Source organism: Pezoporus wallicus, unplaced genomic scaffold (assembly GCF_028554395.1).
Source record: "Pezoporus wallicus isolate ANWC-B61680 ecotype Strahan unplaced genomic scaffold, APGP_CSIRO_Pwel_v1 contig_7545, whole genome shotgun sequence".
In the NCBI taxonomy this organism is placed as follows: Eukaryota; Metazoa; Chordata; class Aves; order Psittaciformes; family Psittacidae; genus Pezoporus; species Pezoporus wallicus.
Genome location: NW_026642398.1, coordinates 3,138,758 through 3,155,219, shown reverse-complemented (window position 1 = coordinate 3,155,219; position 16,462 = coordinate 3,138,758). Strand labels below are relative to the sequence as shown.

The following is a 16,462-nucleotide window of genomic DNA, read 5'->3' as shown; positions in this document are numbered from 1 at the left end:
GCTCCAAAACCAGGATTTCTGAATGCTTTTAGCAAGGAAGGCACTGTGACATTTAAAAATCAAAGCAAAATATGGGTAAGATTTTATATACTAAAGTCTAGTGTTATGTACATTACAATATAACTATGTCAGCACTGAAAAAAAACCCCTACAAACAGCTCAGCATATGGATAGGGATTTATGACCTAAGAAATAAGTGTCAGAGTTCACCTCTTGACTTCAGAATACTGGAGACAAAAATGGCATGCAGATACATAATAACAAGATTAATGACAATGGTTTCAATGAGAAGTAAGAATAATCCTGAAATTACAAACTGTATCTATAAGACAGACTGGAAAGAGACAGACTGGATGGGTGGTCTGTGAGATGGACACGAAATTACCTACCAGGCCACACTCAGAGGATGGTGATCTATGGTTTATACTGAGGTTGCCAGCCTGTCACAAGTGGGGTCCCCCAGGGATTAGTACTGGGACCCACACTGTTCAGCATCTTCATAAATGACCTCGATGGTGGGACTGAAAGCACTCTCACCAAGTCTACTAATGACACCAAGCTACTGGTGAGGTGGACGTGTCAGGAGGGAAAGCTATCTTACAAAGACCTGGACAGGCTGGAAGAGTGGGCAACAACTGTATGAAATTTAACAAAGACGAATGTAAAGTCCAGCACTTTGGGATGATCTGAACAAAGAGCCCAGTGGAGGTTGGGACCTGTGTGGCAGGGGAACAGCCTTGCTGAGGGTCTGGAGATCCTGATGGACAACAAGTTGAAGAGGAGTCAGCAGTGAGTTGCTGCAGCAGCAAAGGCAAATTGGATCCTGGGCTGCTTCCATGGGACATTGATAGCGGAGACAGGGAAGTGATCAACCCACTCTACTCAGTGTTTGTCAGGCCACAGCTGGAGTACCCTGTCCAGTTCTGGTCCCCACAAGTCTAGACAGACATGAACAGATTGGAGAGGATCCAAAGGAGGGCCATGAAGGTGTTAAAAGCAGGGCTGGGGAGCTTGTCCTCTAAGGAAAGACCAAAGGAAGTCTCTTCCGACTGAATGTCTTTTCTCTCTGGAGAAGACTCTAGGGGAGCTCATCACAGTGTTGCAGTACTAAAAGGGCATCTACAAAGAGGAGAGGCTCTTTCTTACAAGTAGCCATGTGGAGAAGAAGCAACCTTTACACTGGGAGAGTTTTCATCTCTGTAGAAGAAAGAAGGTTTTTTACTGTAATAATGATCTATCCCTGGGAAAACATCCCCAGGGAAGTAGTAAAGTCACCATCTCTGGAGGTCTCAAGATGTGATTGATCAGCCTGATAGATGACCTCATGTCGTCTCCCTTTTCTGTGAAAGGATGTACTAAATAATCTTTTATTAAATCTACATTCAATGTATTGCCTTTCACTTTCACAGAATACTCTCTCTTACATCTTCTAAAGTGAGAAATACATGTAAATTTTTTCACCTTTTATTATTCCAGGTACTAATAATTTCTGCAGAGCACTACTGCACCAGATTAAAATACATCATTTTAGGATATGCTATGCTTCTGGTAAGACATTCTAATGTTGTGGAGAGCACAACCATGGGACCTATAGCAAGCAATTTTCTGTGAGTGGGTGAGTGTTTGTCTTCACACTCAAAATGAAAACACTGGAATTCCCACAAAACAGTGTTTTTTTTGACAGAAATAAAAATATTTTTTATGGATCTGAAACTGTGTTTCAGTGAATCAGCACATTTCCTTTAGGGGTTTGGAGTTTTCTTTACATCTAGATAAACCTATTTTCTAAAATAATTACAATTCAAAATAAATAAAGGTATTTCAAAACAAAACCAAAACCCCTAAACTTTCTAACAGGATATTGGATATTATATTTGGAAATATTCTTCATCATAGCTCTTATTCACCAGATATCCTACTTACGCAAAGAAGGTTTTGTTTCCTGTGATAACCATACATGCAGAAAGTTTTACTGAAGGATCTCCCCTCAAGTGGTGAGAATTTATTTAGAACCTACCAAGGTCTATGAATCATTCAGCTTACTTCTTTCCATTGTACATTACTTTGTATTTGTCAACAGAGAATTTCATTTTCCTTCATACAGGTCTGTTTAGTTTCCAGAAGTCTTGCCTAAGTGTAATAATTCTGCATTTTCTTCCATCTTTATTACTTTGTTGATTATTAAATCAATGATCTGGAAAAAAATTATGTATCCAACACTGATTTGGGGCTTAAAGTAGATTTGCTGAAACTTGACAAAGGTTCAAAACAAGATAAATATTTTTTTTAAAATTAAAAGCAAGAAGTCTGCTTCAACAGTGGAAGAGAAAACAAACATTTAAATTACTAGTTTAGGTTCCTGGTTATGACCAGCCTCTTGTCCTGTAGATCCTACTATAGCAACCACAGAAGTCAGTGAACAGCAGTTGTGTGAGATCATGTACTAGACTGAAAAACATTGTGGAGAGAAGAAAATAAGCATTTGTCTTTTCAACATATTGTCATTAATGTTTAATAGGATACAGGAGAGGAAACTTCTGGAATAAGTTTCCAAACTGCAGCATACTCTACAGAGAGGAACAACTGGATAATCAGGGGTCTTTTTCTCAATTCTACACACCTCAGGCTTTGGGTATTTCTCTGGCATCATAACTGCTGCTCTCCTTGACATCAGCCAGAGTCAGAAAGACTTGTGAGTGAGCCAGGAGGAAAAATCTACAACAGCATTAGAAGTTTAGGCTCCAAAGTAACAAAAGGCAAAGTCCAGGTGGGAATCCTGACAAAGGAACAGGGCCTTAAAGTACAATTCTTTTCAGAAGGTGATTGGATTATTCCCTTCATCCCTTTGGGAATCAACTTCCAACCCCTCTTATCTCACCACACAGAAAAAGCTAAAGACTTGGCTGGGAAGAACTGCTGGTGAATAATGGAGATTTCCAACTCCCTTCACCAAAATGTTATTTTTTTTCTCTTAATGTGCAACCATAACATCTGTAAATACCAGAAACACGCCTATTACTTTAAGAGGAGTTGTGTGTTCCCATAAACGCACCCACACAGAGCGCTAAATTGCTCCTCCAACCAAAAGATACTGTATCTGAACCACTGCAAAGACGTGTTAAAGCTATCTCTGAGCAAGCTGTGGCTCAGGGGCAAGGAAAGGATGCTGCTCTGCTTGGGCTAAAGCACCCTACCAAACTGGTGTGGATCCCAGTGGTGGCCTGGTTCACCTGAGCACCAGGAAAGGCACTTATAGTGCCTCCAGTTATCCAAGCTGGATCATGGGTTTTGCATCTTCAAAGCTCAAATGCATTTTCCAAATATGTTACAATTTGGCAAATATGCCATTGATTCCCTCACTATCTCTTACAGCTAGAATCTTTCACTACATGTAACATGAGGGTCTTCATTCTTTCACTGTGGTAGTGGAACAACCAACAAGAAATCCAAAGTGAAACATCATACAGACGAATGTCATGGCAGATTAGAGGGAAGGTGGTCGTGCCATGTGAAATACCAGAACAGACCGAAACCTGAATGACAAAGGCAGGAGGCCTGCATATGATCCCTCCTGCAAAAAAGATCACTATGCCACACATTTTGGGGAACCTAAAGACAAGCAACAAGAGCATCTGGAGAAGAAGGATAAAGCTCACAATGTCCGTGCTCTGTTCCATATTTTGACAGTAGATAAGATTAGATGAACTTGATAAAATGACATCTGCAGTGTAAATGGCTGTTCCTCAACTATTTGTCCAGGTTCCTGTTTAGTGAAGACAAAGTTTGAATGATGTTAAACCCACTGCAGGTGACTAAAGTAAAGCACATTCCATCCATGACCAGGACCTTATATAAAATGCAAGCACTCATGTGCATACATCTTCCCATACATGACCTAGAAGACATGAGGAGGGTTGAGATTCCAGACTCTGTGATTCCCAAAACCAAAGGAAGTGGGAAGAGATGTGGTACTCATCCTCTCTTCAATGGTCTGTCTACACAAAATAATGTTTAACAGGACGAGCTGAAGCCAGTTCTTATTTTGTACCCATGCAACCAGAGGAAATACTCTCATTCAGTGCAAGTCTGGAGTAAACTGTCTGGAGTAAATTGTTGCTAAACAAAGGTGGGATGAAGGCAGGAAAGAGGACTACTGATAATGAGACCATGATCCCTATCACAATTGCACCATGGCCGAATAAGCATATCCATTTACAGAATGCATCAGAATAGAAACCAAGATTGACTCCACTGCTTGCACTGTGTAGCTTGTGGTATATACCAATTTCAGATTGTATGTCTGTCTTGAGACTAAGAAATACTGCTCTTTCTAGCCAGAATAGGCTACAGGGATTCTGTTGCCAACCATAACATATAAAGGAACCTATAAAATTACAGCACACACTAAGGCATATGTCTCACATTTAACTTAGTGTTTATCTTGTCAGGAAATCCAGCTAGACCATGCCAACATTTTGTTTCATTCATACTATCTTCAAAATCATCTGTTGTTGAGGGAGGAAAAGGAAGGGGAGAGAAAAGAAAATGCAAGAGAAATGTCTAAATATAGACAGAGAACAAAATTCAAGCCGATTTCACAAATGAGACTCAAAAATGAAAGCATTGTACCAAAGACTACATCAGCAACACATACACATTTACCCTCTCATGGACTGAAGTTGTCACCCCTAATTTCATCTGGAAAATAACCAACGATTCTAAAATCTGCCTTTTCCACATTTATGATAAGAAGTAGACTCCTTGACTTCTGATAAGACTTATTCTGCAAAAGGCATTGTGAGCCAGCCTTTTGCAGCTGAGGAAGTCACCTTGACATGCTACAGACTTGGTATCAGCCACTCCTGAAGAACACTCCATGGCAAAAATCAATCGCCACATGCACAGAAGCGAAAGAGTGAAATGGCAGCTACTGCTTTCAAAATTATCTGAAATATCTGCATTTACATCACATTAAGAAAAGCATTTCCTCACGTAAAACACAGCTTACTCAACTAAATAATTCATCATGATGAATTATTTAGAGACATGTGGACCCAGTATGTTTACAAGTCCCAAGCTGTTTTACTAAAGAGGAAACATTTATATAATTGGATCCTCAAACTCTTTTTTAAATGTTCTTCCAGTGAGAGGTTTCTGATTATCGTCAGTTGTCCTGAAAGAAAAGTGTTTAGAAACTGAGCTTTTGGTGGGAAGATGAGATAAGATGGAAGAGACTATGTAAGGTAATCTTTTCTTAGTAACTGGTGATTATTGCTGCTGAACAGATGATTCTTCCAAAAGCCATCTTTTAAGCCTTGAGTTATCTCAGGTGTGGTAAAAGGTCTTCAAACAAGACAAAATTAAATCACTGACCTGAGGTATTATCTCCCAGAACAGTCATCTGCCATGTACAGAAGCACAGCTAGTGAGACCCATTTCACTGTAAACACCAGCTCTTTCCCCCAGCAAAGCGTATTCCACAAGTCCCCAGAGGAAGCCATTTGTGCCTAGGAATAAACGTACCCTTGACAGCTCAAGGATGCTTTTGATAAGTTCATCTTCACCTCTGTCATGTTCTGCATGCCGTTCCCCTCTCAGAGTCTCTGCCAGCTCCCTCTGGGTACCTCCACAGTCAAAAGTACTCATAGAAATGCTCTTTGCATGTGCAGTCAGGTCTCCTCTCTCTCAAAACCATCTTTCTCTGAAAGCTCCTTCTGACCTTAGTCCTGACAATTCAAAAGCTTTTACAGGCCACCTGCTTTTCATTATTGATGGGTAAAAAGCTGGACTGGATAAAACCTTGAGAAAGTTGGTGTGACCCCACAGGTAACCCTGATTTGAGCAGGTGATTGGAATAGAGCTCCCTTCCAACCTGAATTATCCTTTGAACAAAAATGGCTTCTTTTCTATGCACTTTATCAAAAAGTAAATGGAATGGTAGTCCCAGAAAGAAGCTAAGACTGGTTAAGAAAGACAGGCAAGCAAGCTTGTCATTCTTGGTGCTTTTTTTTATCTGGAGTAACTTCAGTTAAGAAGGCACCTATCACTGGAGAAATAATCTCTGTGCTTTGCCTGTCTACAGCAGATCCCCATGGCTCCAAAAAGTCTCAGACATAATACCAGGGAGGTTGATATCCTCAGATTCACTGGAGGCGATACGGCACAGAACACAGGATAAAGCTCAGGTGCATTGAGGAAAGGGCTTACTTCTAGGCTGAATCTTTCAAGAACAGTCCTGTTAGCTAAGTTTCTTCATACAATATCCTGACATTTTTTGCCTGAGGGCAGCACCTGTGCTTGAATAGTGGATTCTCACCTCATACAGGGTTTTATTACATGTAATGCAGGAATTTCAAATCAGAGCATTCAGCCCTTGCTTCTTGTCTTCACTTTTTCAGCACTGTGTTGTGTTGGTGTCTTTCATCCAAAGACAATGTCACTACCTTTGCTCAACAGTTAACTCTCTTTTTTCATTGAGCACTTTTCATCTAAAGTATGTTCCTCATGTTTAATCTGCCACCTGACAATGCAGCAGATTTTCCATGTTGCAGTGCTAATTCTGATATTAGATGTGTCCTTATTGAAGCTAACTAACCTATTTCGGGGTCCCCACCACCACCACTATAACTGGACCACTCTTTACTTTTTGTCAAGAAGACCTCAAAGTTCGTAGCAGAAAAAAAGCCATGTACATGCTAAATCAAATTTCACCCTTGTGAAGCTGAAGTGGAGAGGTTGGGTATGACCTGGGAGGCTGTAGACAAAACTGGATGAATCTCTTTGAGCACAAACAACCTTTGTGCAGCGATAACTCCAAGGCTTATAATTCAGCAGGGATTTTGACATCTGCTGTTTATCCCCAAGCAGGAGCACGGAGCAGAGGAACAGAGTAGCCATGGTTACATCCCTGTTCCTGCTGCAGGTCACTCCCACCTCACTGGGTGCTACCAAGATCACGTAGTCCCACCCTAGGAAAAACTGGCTTCCGAAGTCATCCTGCATAGCCTGCTTCACCCTATACAGTCTGTTTATGGCTCTGGAGAATTATTAGCTCATTAAGGATACTAATTAACTTGCTACGAGGAGCTTTGCACATCTGAGGTAGGGCTTGGTGTTTGCACACATGGGTCACCGCAGAGCACTGCTGAACACAAAGGAAAGCCATTCCCCCTACCACCAGAACGAAGTGTGTGTTCAGCATGTGCTGCTGTAGGGAAGAAGGTTGTGCTGGTGTGTATTTTTAGTTCAACTAACAGCAACTATTTCTGCATTCTAATTTCTGATGCCAAGTTACCCCACCTTCTGTTTCTCGATTAGGGTATTATTATTAGCTACGCTAAACTGATGGGCTTCTCAGCATGGCAAGTTTAATAAAGCACTAATGTCACCTACTACCAACGCAAGTCAACTAAAGAAAACAAGGCCTAAATTACAGTGCTACTAAAAAATTAGCAAGAGGTTGCTGATCATTCCTCACTGGGGTTTTTTGCTGTTTGTTCCCCCCCAACAATAATCTTTCTTCCCTCTGTAGACAAAAGAATTGACACAATCAAAAAATCTATTCCTCCCTTTCCTACCATACAACACAGAACATATCTAAGGGTTTTTCACACAAGCTTCTGCAATTATTACTGCTCTCCATTTTGGGCCAACCTTCAGATGTTGACTTCTTCCTGAAAGAATGCCTCTTTACCTTGTCTGTTTTCTGCCCCTGACTTTGATGCTTAATTCCTCACACAAAGACAAGGAATTTTCTGGTGGTCCTGGTGTCCCAGACTAAAACAGCATCATGACTTTGATCCATCTATGGCAGCCAACAAAAGGTTTTTAACCGAAGGATTCAGGCTCCCATGCTTCTCAAACAGCAATCTCTTCACAGCCTTGTGCATTATCTTTCCTTCTGAAAAGACTTTTGTGCGTGGGGATGAATCCTGCTGTTTCTGAGGTCAGTGGCAAGCATCTTATAGCCTCCAGCAGTGAAAAGGCTGGGTGGCTGTAGAGCAAAGCACTCTAGAACATAACACAATGCGACTTTATTTTCTCTAACCTCTACCAGGGTAAGCCGTACCCTCAGAGAGCTCAGCTTAAACACAGCTGCAAAGGGAGAGGGAAACAGAGAGAAAACAATGAGGAGGCATGGGCAGAAAAGAGACATTTTCTGCTGAGGGTTTAAAACAAGATAGGCAGGCAGGCAATGAGAATAAATTGGGCTGTGCTGCTGCATGGTGTAGAATAGATCTGTTCAGTGTATACAGTGTACTCCGTAAGGGCCTGTAAGAGTTACTTGGAGCAGCAGACACTGCTCAGCCCTAATGAAATCCATCTAACTTGTCCCTCAGAAAGCCTCACACCTTAAGATGTGGGATCTTTGGGTTCTAATAGCACAGAAGAGCTGTGCAGTTGTAACCCAGTACCTGATGAACTCAGGTAGTCAATCACACAGTGAGTAGTTGCTACAGGTATTAGCAGCTAGTGAGCCTGAATAATAGGCTCAAAACCTGTAGCTCAGTCTCAGTTGTCTGCAGGAATATCAGTGAGAACCCAACTATTGTGAGATCACATAAATCCAGAAAAGGGATATACAAAGGGACATGATCTTCCATAACTGTGCATTGTTCCATGCTTCCCCATCACCTCTAAAAATATGAGGGATTTATGCATACAAAATCATTTCAGCAGTTGTTTCATGCAGACATCCTCAAAGTTGACACTCAGAAACCAAGGGCCTATTTAACTAGACCATGAGGTTAAACCATCTATAAGCATTATCTGTCCACAATAAGGTCAAGTCAGAACCACTGAGAAGAAGAGGTTATGAGCAGAAAAGGTGATACTATAATAGAGATGTAAATTTTCATACTGAGACACCTCTCTTGTAGAGGACTTAGTGAAGGGAAATACTGTTCCCTTTGCTCTGTTCTTTATGAAATCATTCTCAGAAAATAGGATTGCTTTTCCTACTGTCACTAGTGGTTTTGACAGTATGAGCTGAAAAAATGACAGAGATACAAACAATGTCTCACTCAAGCCACATCCCCCAAGAAATACTCATGTTCTTTTGGGCCATAAAATAGTAACAGAACACTGCTTTCTAGCCTCAGAAATAAATGCAGTGTTAGCAGCCTGTGTGGGACTAAAATTATACATCTGGTGATGCTGGCAAAGCCAAATTCCTTCCCAGTTGTGCAGATCTAGTAATACAACAGGAGAGATGAGTTTGTCAAGACATTGCAGCTTCCCAGGCTCCTAAATGTTAGCATTGGGATCCTAACAGCACAAGTTGTCCCTACCAAGCCGAGCTGGACATTAAGAAAGTCCCACTAGTCACTGTGCTGCATGCTGTGAATCACTAAAAGCCATGTTATTGCCAGGAGGTCAGAATCTGAGACTTCCATACAAGACAGACACCAATGTGATGCATTATCAGCAAAGTCCATTTTGTAATATCTGCAGTTCTGCCTTTAAAGTCCAATAGAATGCATAATGTCTGACCTATCCATGAAAATGCCACATAGCTAAGAACAAATAAGAACAAACTTGGGTAAATATATCTACTAGATATAGAGCAGAAAGTACAAAACCAAGAATTTGGGGCTATATTTACCAGCAGAAGGTCAAACTACTGCTTAGGCTGTCTTACACCTACAATTGTAAGGGTGAGAAAACACAGGTATCAAGAACGTGTTGGGATATTGCATCTAGTGCCTCCTATGTAGTAAGAGAAATAAACTTTGTGGATCCATCTGTGTCCACTGAAGACAAACTTGGATTTCTCTGTGGATGTCAGCAGAACCAGAATCACTGTTTTTCTGACAAATCCCTAAAAATGACTTACTTCAGTACTGAAATATAGCATCTGAGGTTTGGGGGCTCCAGACTCAAAGAAACCACACCAATGCCTGTCTGAACCCAGAAAAGAAGCAGAAATGGGATATCTGGGAGGCAGGTAGGAGGACCAGAGCAGACACACACACACCCCAAGGATGGATGCTGGCAGCATTTGAATGTAGAAAAGAAAGAATTCTCCCTTTTAGACTTTGTTCAGATGCTCTATCTGCTGCAGTGAAACAGGGAAGTAAAACTGCTGAATAACAGAGTCCTTAACATTGCAGTCACTAATAATAGGATTAGAGGGAGAATAAAATCATATTTTCTTGGATTTGGAAGATTTGGAAGAAGCCAACTTCTGACTCACTCACCCAACAAGTTGAGATCAGGCATATCATGGTGCTGACCTTCTGAAGAAGGACTGTGATCAGCCCAGCAGCCACAATCAGTGCAGGTAGTTTCAGCCCATTACCTCTTGGTGCAGTGTTAGCAAAGGTCATGCTACATTGTGAGGCCTGGATTCTCTGCAGCATGTCAGGCATTGCCAGTGTGCAAGGGAGGGAACTGGGTACAGGAAAGATCAGAAATACACGTGAAGTGAGAGACCTGCACTATTCATGCTCTTAGACACACTTTTCTCAATGCTGTACTGCTGGGAAGCACAGAGACACAATCTGTTCTCATTGAGTGGGGAGGAAAGATGTTAATCTATGAGCAAGGAAGCTGATGGACCTCAGGAAATGCTGAACAAAGAGACTGGGAGCTTCCACTACCTGAGCCAACAGACTAGAAAGGAATTACAACCTTTCCAAGGGCTGGTGTGGGTATCTTCTATGTGTTCACAAAGGTTCATAGTACATGAGCAGAGGTAAGATTCAGACTTGAGAAGAACCTGCCAAGACCAAGCTGACCCTTCAAGAAGATGAATAATGGCCAAAAAAAAAAAAAAGTTATTTCCTTATCAGGTATGGATGGGCCACAGCTCCTGCTAATTTCAAGGGGTCTGAACAGACAGGGAGTGTTCAGGCTCTAATGTAAAGATCTCACCCTTGTCCTACTTATTGGGAAAACTTTCCCATGGTTACGTGTCTGTCTCATTAAGCAGTAAATCAAGCCAATCACCATAGAATGCAAATAGAAAGAATGACAATATTGCAACAGGGGAAATGACAAAGTGTGATCATTAACAATAAACAGCAGTTTACACATAGCCTGGAGATCAAATGAGTAACTTTGTTAAACTAAATGCAAGGTACAACATCCGTCATTAAATCATCACTTGCCTCAGGTTTCTACAAAGGAGAATCTGGAAAACCTCATCTTCTGTATTGTAAAAATCCATAAATAAGTAGAAGTCCTGGCTGCAGCATTTCAGAAATCCCTGTCTCGACCTGTTGGCAAGCACTGACTTTCGAACAGCAGCTATTGCAGAAGTCATCTTCTGTGCCGAGAGATACAGTGGGTGACTAATGAAAATAAGGATTGGGATTTTAAAGGATGCTTAGGAACATCGTTAGATACAAAAATGTCTGTTTTCCTTAGAACAGTGTTAGCAACACTAAGTGGGCATCAAGGGACCAGCTCTTAAGAGCCATGCACAAAGCAGAAGAAAGGCTGTGTTCCTTTCCATTACTAAACACATAAAAGATAATAGAACAAGTCATAAGGCAAAATGAAAAAATCTCATTTAAGTTGTCAGTATAAGCAAAGGGAAAAGGTGCCGAAGTGTGGGGGGCACTGAGCATGAAAGATTGTTTATGTTAGGTGAGGAACATCCATGTGTTTAGACTGATTGTGGATTCAGTGCTCTGACTTCCCACGAACAGCCCTCCACAGAGGGTGTTTATGGTAAAGCAGTGCTCATGGAAACATCAGCCTGTCCAGCCTTTCCCAGAGTCATCTATAAGAGAAGTTTAACAACCCCGGAATAATCAGAAGTCCGTGTATGAGTTCTGGCTTCCCCATATTCATCTGCCCACACCTAGCAGTGAAGTAAGACTGTATAAGAATACTTGCAGGGTATTAATGTGTAATCCCCGAAGCCCTTTAACCTGCAGTCATTTGCCTGCGCTGACAAGAGAGTCACTGCTTCACACCTTACCAAGGAGCCTTTGGATTATGCACTTTACATGTCTTCAACACATATAAACAGGATTTTGTTTCTGTTACTCAGTGTCAGAAGCACAGTCAGGCTTGTGCTCTTTTTACAGGCATTTTTACAGACACTTTTATTCCCTTTTGGTATTACAAAGAGAATCTGTGAGATTTAAATAGTTTCTATATTTGAGGCAGACACCAAATCTTATACAGAAATATACTCTGTAACGTGGCTAGGCTTGTCTAATGTCCTGAGGACTGTAGCCCTACAGTGCCTCAGTTTATTTAATTAAAGTAACCAGAATCATCCTCTTCAGTTAAATATGATGTCCATGAGCACTGTTATTAACATGGATCAAACAGCCTCTTGTAGAGAAGACCTGTTGTGATGATACAGTCAGGTTCTTAAAGAAACGATTCTCAAATCAGAGCACTGTTCCCAGATACTTGTCTGGGGGTTGTTTGTGGGGTTTTTTCTTCCTATTCCTCATCCTATCAAGTCCTCTTGAGATAGAACAAAATTCTCAGGTAATTTTTACAACACTTCTGCATAAGAAGTGGGCATAAGATCCTGCTTATCCAAATTCCTTGTTCTCCTATAGCTTGCAGGATAAGGATGTTTATAACCAGGAAGAAAAGGTGGACCAAATTCTGCCTTCACTTCTATACGTATAATCTCAATTTATGTTCCAGACCCTGCTGATTTTAGGAGGATCTGCAGACAAGTAGCAAAACACAGGACTGGGACCAAAAGCTTTGTGATTTTCAAATCAGGTTTAACACAAAAAACAGGTGCTTTACCCTTTACATATTACCTGTCACTGGGTCATACACAGACTGTCCCTACAATATATGCAGGAAGCAGATTTACAGCTATATCATATCACAGGATGGGCTCAAAAGCCTTTTATTAAAATGCTTATAATTAATAAAGCCAGCAGTATTTCCAGCCACACAGATAAGGATGATCCGGGGAGAACACTCTGGGGAGGACAGGGGAAGATCAGGACACCAGACAAGGAATACAGGGGTTTAGAGAGGCCGATAGAGACAACAGCAGGAGCATCTCTCCTTACTGCTGACAGAATAAACAAGTAAAAACAGTTACGTGGAAGTGGAAAGAGGTCTCTGCAGTCATTATATTGCAAACACTTACCGCTTGGCTGAAACTTAGTTCTTATCCTCTCCCCCTTCACGCTCCTCAGACAAGTACACCCTCATTCACATATATTTGGCTGCACAAGGACACTCCACAGCTTTGGATCTCTTCTTGTTTTAAAATGACAAGGACTGTCCCCATATGCCTTTGGATTAGAGCTATTCTTTCCCCCTTTTTAATGTAACCAGTACATGTTTTCTCACACAGATGAAGTGAGCATCGTTTAATGCCTGACCATCTATCCACACCTTTCAGAAGATATTTTTTTCTTCATCTTCTTAGAAAGTAGAAAGGTTTAAGAGGAGTATTTTTACAAATGTGTATACATACGTCTATATATAAATATATATTCACAGGTATAATTGTACTGTTATTACAATTAAGTTTGTCTTTAAAGCACTTACAGTAAATGTGCCAGTTGTGGACCACAGTGAGATTTCTGGTCTTGGTTATTCATACACTTCTCTGTTTCACAGCTCTCTGCTGAATATGATGATAGAGATTTATTTGTGGAGTGAGCAGAGACAGAAGTACGTTGTCGCATTATTTTTTCCTTAAAGGTTAGTAATTACTGTGTCAATCTTTGCTCTGCTGCTGCTGTCCACTTTCATTTTGGAAGCACAGCCTTTCAACACTCACATCACATTGAGTTCTCCTGATCACCCCATTTCCTACCAACCTTTTGGAATATTATTTATTATTCCTTATGTATCTGGGTAGAAGAGAGGCAGAGGGACAGTATGGCAGAGATGGGAAACACGAGCCGGAAAACATGCTTGCCTCGAATTGTCATTACACTGCCGCTGGAAGGAGCGAGCAGAGGGAAACTAGCAACAAACACTCGCACGCAAACACATGCCAGGCACACAACCACATCGATCACGGGGAGTTTGCGAGCAGCCCCACAGCTCTTACCTGGGTTGTCTGGGATCCCTCTGCAGTGTACCTCCCTCTGCTCCCTCTCCCCTATTATTCCCCACCGTGGGGAGCAGCAGGGACAGTGGCGGTGCTGTGGCTGGGTGACGGTGCAGGTAGGGGACGGCAGGCAGCTGGCTGCAGCCTCGGCTGCCGGGCTCCGGCTCCTGCCAGGGCTGCTGCTGCTGCTCCTGATGATGCTGAGGAGGAGGAGAGCCGAGTGAGGAGGAGGAGGATGCTGGCAGTGATGCTGTTGCTATGGTTACCCAACTCTGCGCCGGCAGCGGCACTGCTCAGCGCAACAGCTGCCCCAGCACCCAGATCTCCTTGGTACCCCTCACGGCCAAATGGCCCCTCTGTATACAGGGATAGGTATTTCACTCCAGAGGGACGGTGATGGTGGGGAGGATGGAGGTCACCCTTGGCACAGTGTTGGGACTCAGGGAAAACAGATGGCATGATGCATACGGAATATTTGCATTCTGTACTTGTGGGTAAGAGCTCGCTGCCCTGCAGAGGTCAAACACCAGCTCTTAGGAGGCCAGAGTTTCGTTTTTTAAGAATGTCTTGCATTTTTATAAGGAAATGAACAGAACAAAGCTGAGGGGAAGAATAATTTTCAAAGTCCCTGTTTTGATACAATTTTAAACTTTTTTAAAATTGAATTTAACCCTCATTCCTTAAAAAGGGGATTTAAAAGTCAGATTTTACTGTCTTCTTGTGTAAATGTGTTTTTTTGCTTAGAGAAATCACTTTGTGAGTTCCTTATGAGAGACAGAACTGTCTCTTCCCATAAAACAGCAAGAAAGAAAACCTTTCAAGAAAGGAACTCTCTTACACAGCCCAGGACACTTTCATGCCTAATTGCATGACGCAAAGAAGCTGAACTTTGCCTTTCTCTAGGGATCTGGAAATAAAAAGAGATAGAAAACCTCAGGTGGATGGGCTGTCACATGATTAAAATGCAGAATCCTAACTGAGAGAGACATGTGAAATCAAGGCATTCAGTTGCCATTTATCTATCAAATACGGATGTCATGAGGCTTTCATTTTGCACTGGAGCATCACAAGACACAGCAAGGTCACAACAATCAAATGTCACTTCCATCCAAAAATGCCAGTGCAAAGCTATATAATGCTTATAAACCATGACAGTTCTTTTAGGACCCTGTACTGTTTGCAGGACATTGTGAAACGCTGCCTAAAACCTACTGGAAAAAGAAAAAATCACTGGTGGAAACTTTCTAAAGGGATTTGCTTTCTCCTGTCAGAGCTCTGCCTGCAGCCTGGATGCTGCAGATTATATGAATCTATGAGCTTGAGGCACCAAGAAGATGCACTGATTCCCATTAAAGTGTCAGACGTGGAGAAGTTGTAGATGTGCTGGCAGCACCTCTTCCCAATGTATTCTAGAAGACAGTGTCTCCACACCATGTTCCTTTTCAGAGTCATGATGTGGTTCATATAAAGACATTTTCTATATATCTCATTACTATGGAAGAAGCTGGAACCAGCCAACTAAAGAGAAAAATGTGCCAACCAGCATACACTGTCAGACTTTCTTGGAATAGCTTCCTGTTTCACAGCCTCCATGTATCTTATAAACCTAGTCACCATATAAACCATTCCCTATATAAATTTTTTAATTAATATCCATTTAGGCAACAATTCTGATGTCCACTCAGACTATATAGAAGAATTGTCTCAATGGTCCTTTCTACCACACAAAAAAAGAAATCAGATATGTTATCTATCTTAATCTTTACAAACATCATGCAAAATTAGACAGTACTCTGAACCGTTTCTGAAGACCTAAAAAGCAATATTTGGTGCATGTATGGCCCAGGGGATTCCCTGCTGTAATTTTGGGTGCAGAGAGAGATCTCATTGTGGTAATGATTGTGAGCAAATCTAAACCACCCACTCTATAACTAGCTAGCTGACAGCAAAACCCATGGTTATTCTGAATAGATCACTGAAACCAAAATAGATCTAATTTCTGCTAAATCAGGGAGTGCACTGCAAAATGTATCTGCTGAGATATGTATAATCAGCTTGTAAGCTCATAGTTTATACTTTTGCTTATTAGGGCTATTTTTGAGAGCTGCATCTCTGATTTCAAGAGCATACGCAGTAGAGGATAGTCGGCCCCTTTGGCTTCAGGTGATTCAGCTCTGCATGCTTGTGTTATGCAACTGAAGACCTGCCCACCTTTATTCTATTGTGGACACTAGTCTGCAACGCTGAGGAAAAATACACCCTCAAGAACATGCAGAACTCATTAAAATCAATGGCTCTTGTACCTCCCTGCAGAGTGCACATCCTCAACTGCACCAAGGGAGCGCAAAGTTCTAATGCAACAAAAACACACAAAGACACAAGAAAAACTTTCATTTGACCTCAGCCATTCAGGGAGGTCCTGCATCGTGGCATCAGTGACTTGCACTTGTTTACCACTAGGGA

At 41.6% G+C, this 16,462-nt stretch overlaps 1 protein-coding gene across 2 annotated transcripts in view; it reads right to left on the bottom strand.

Moving 5' to 3' along the window:
- The window catches only part of FAM135B (family with sequence similarity 135 member B), a 192,938-nt gene extending 178,600 nt beyond the window's left edge, over positions 1-14,338 (bottom strand). For both annotated transcript variants that reach the window (XR_008974967.1, XM_057429781.1), the window contains exon 1: positions 14,000-14,338. The gene's annotated coding sequence lies outside the window, so the exon portion shown is untranslated. The remainder of the gene's footprint in view (positions 1-13,999) is intronic.
- Between the last annotated feature and the right edge of the window lie 2,124 nt (positions 14,339-16,462).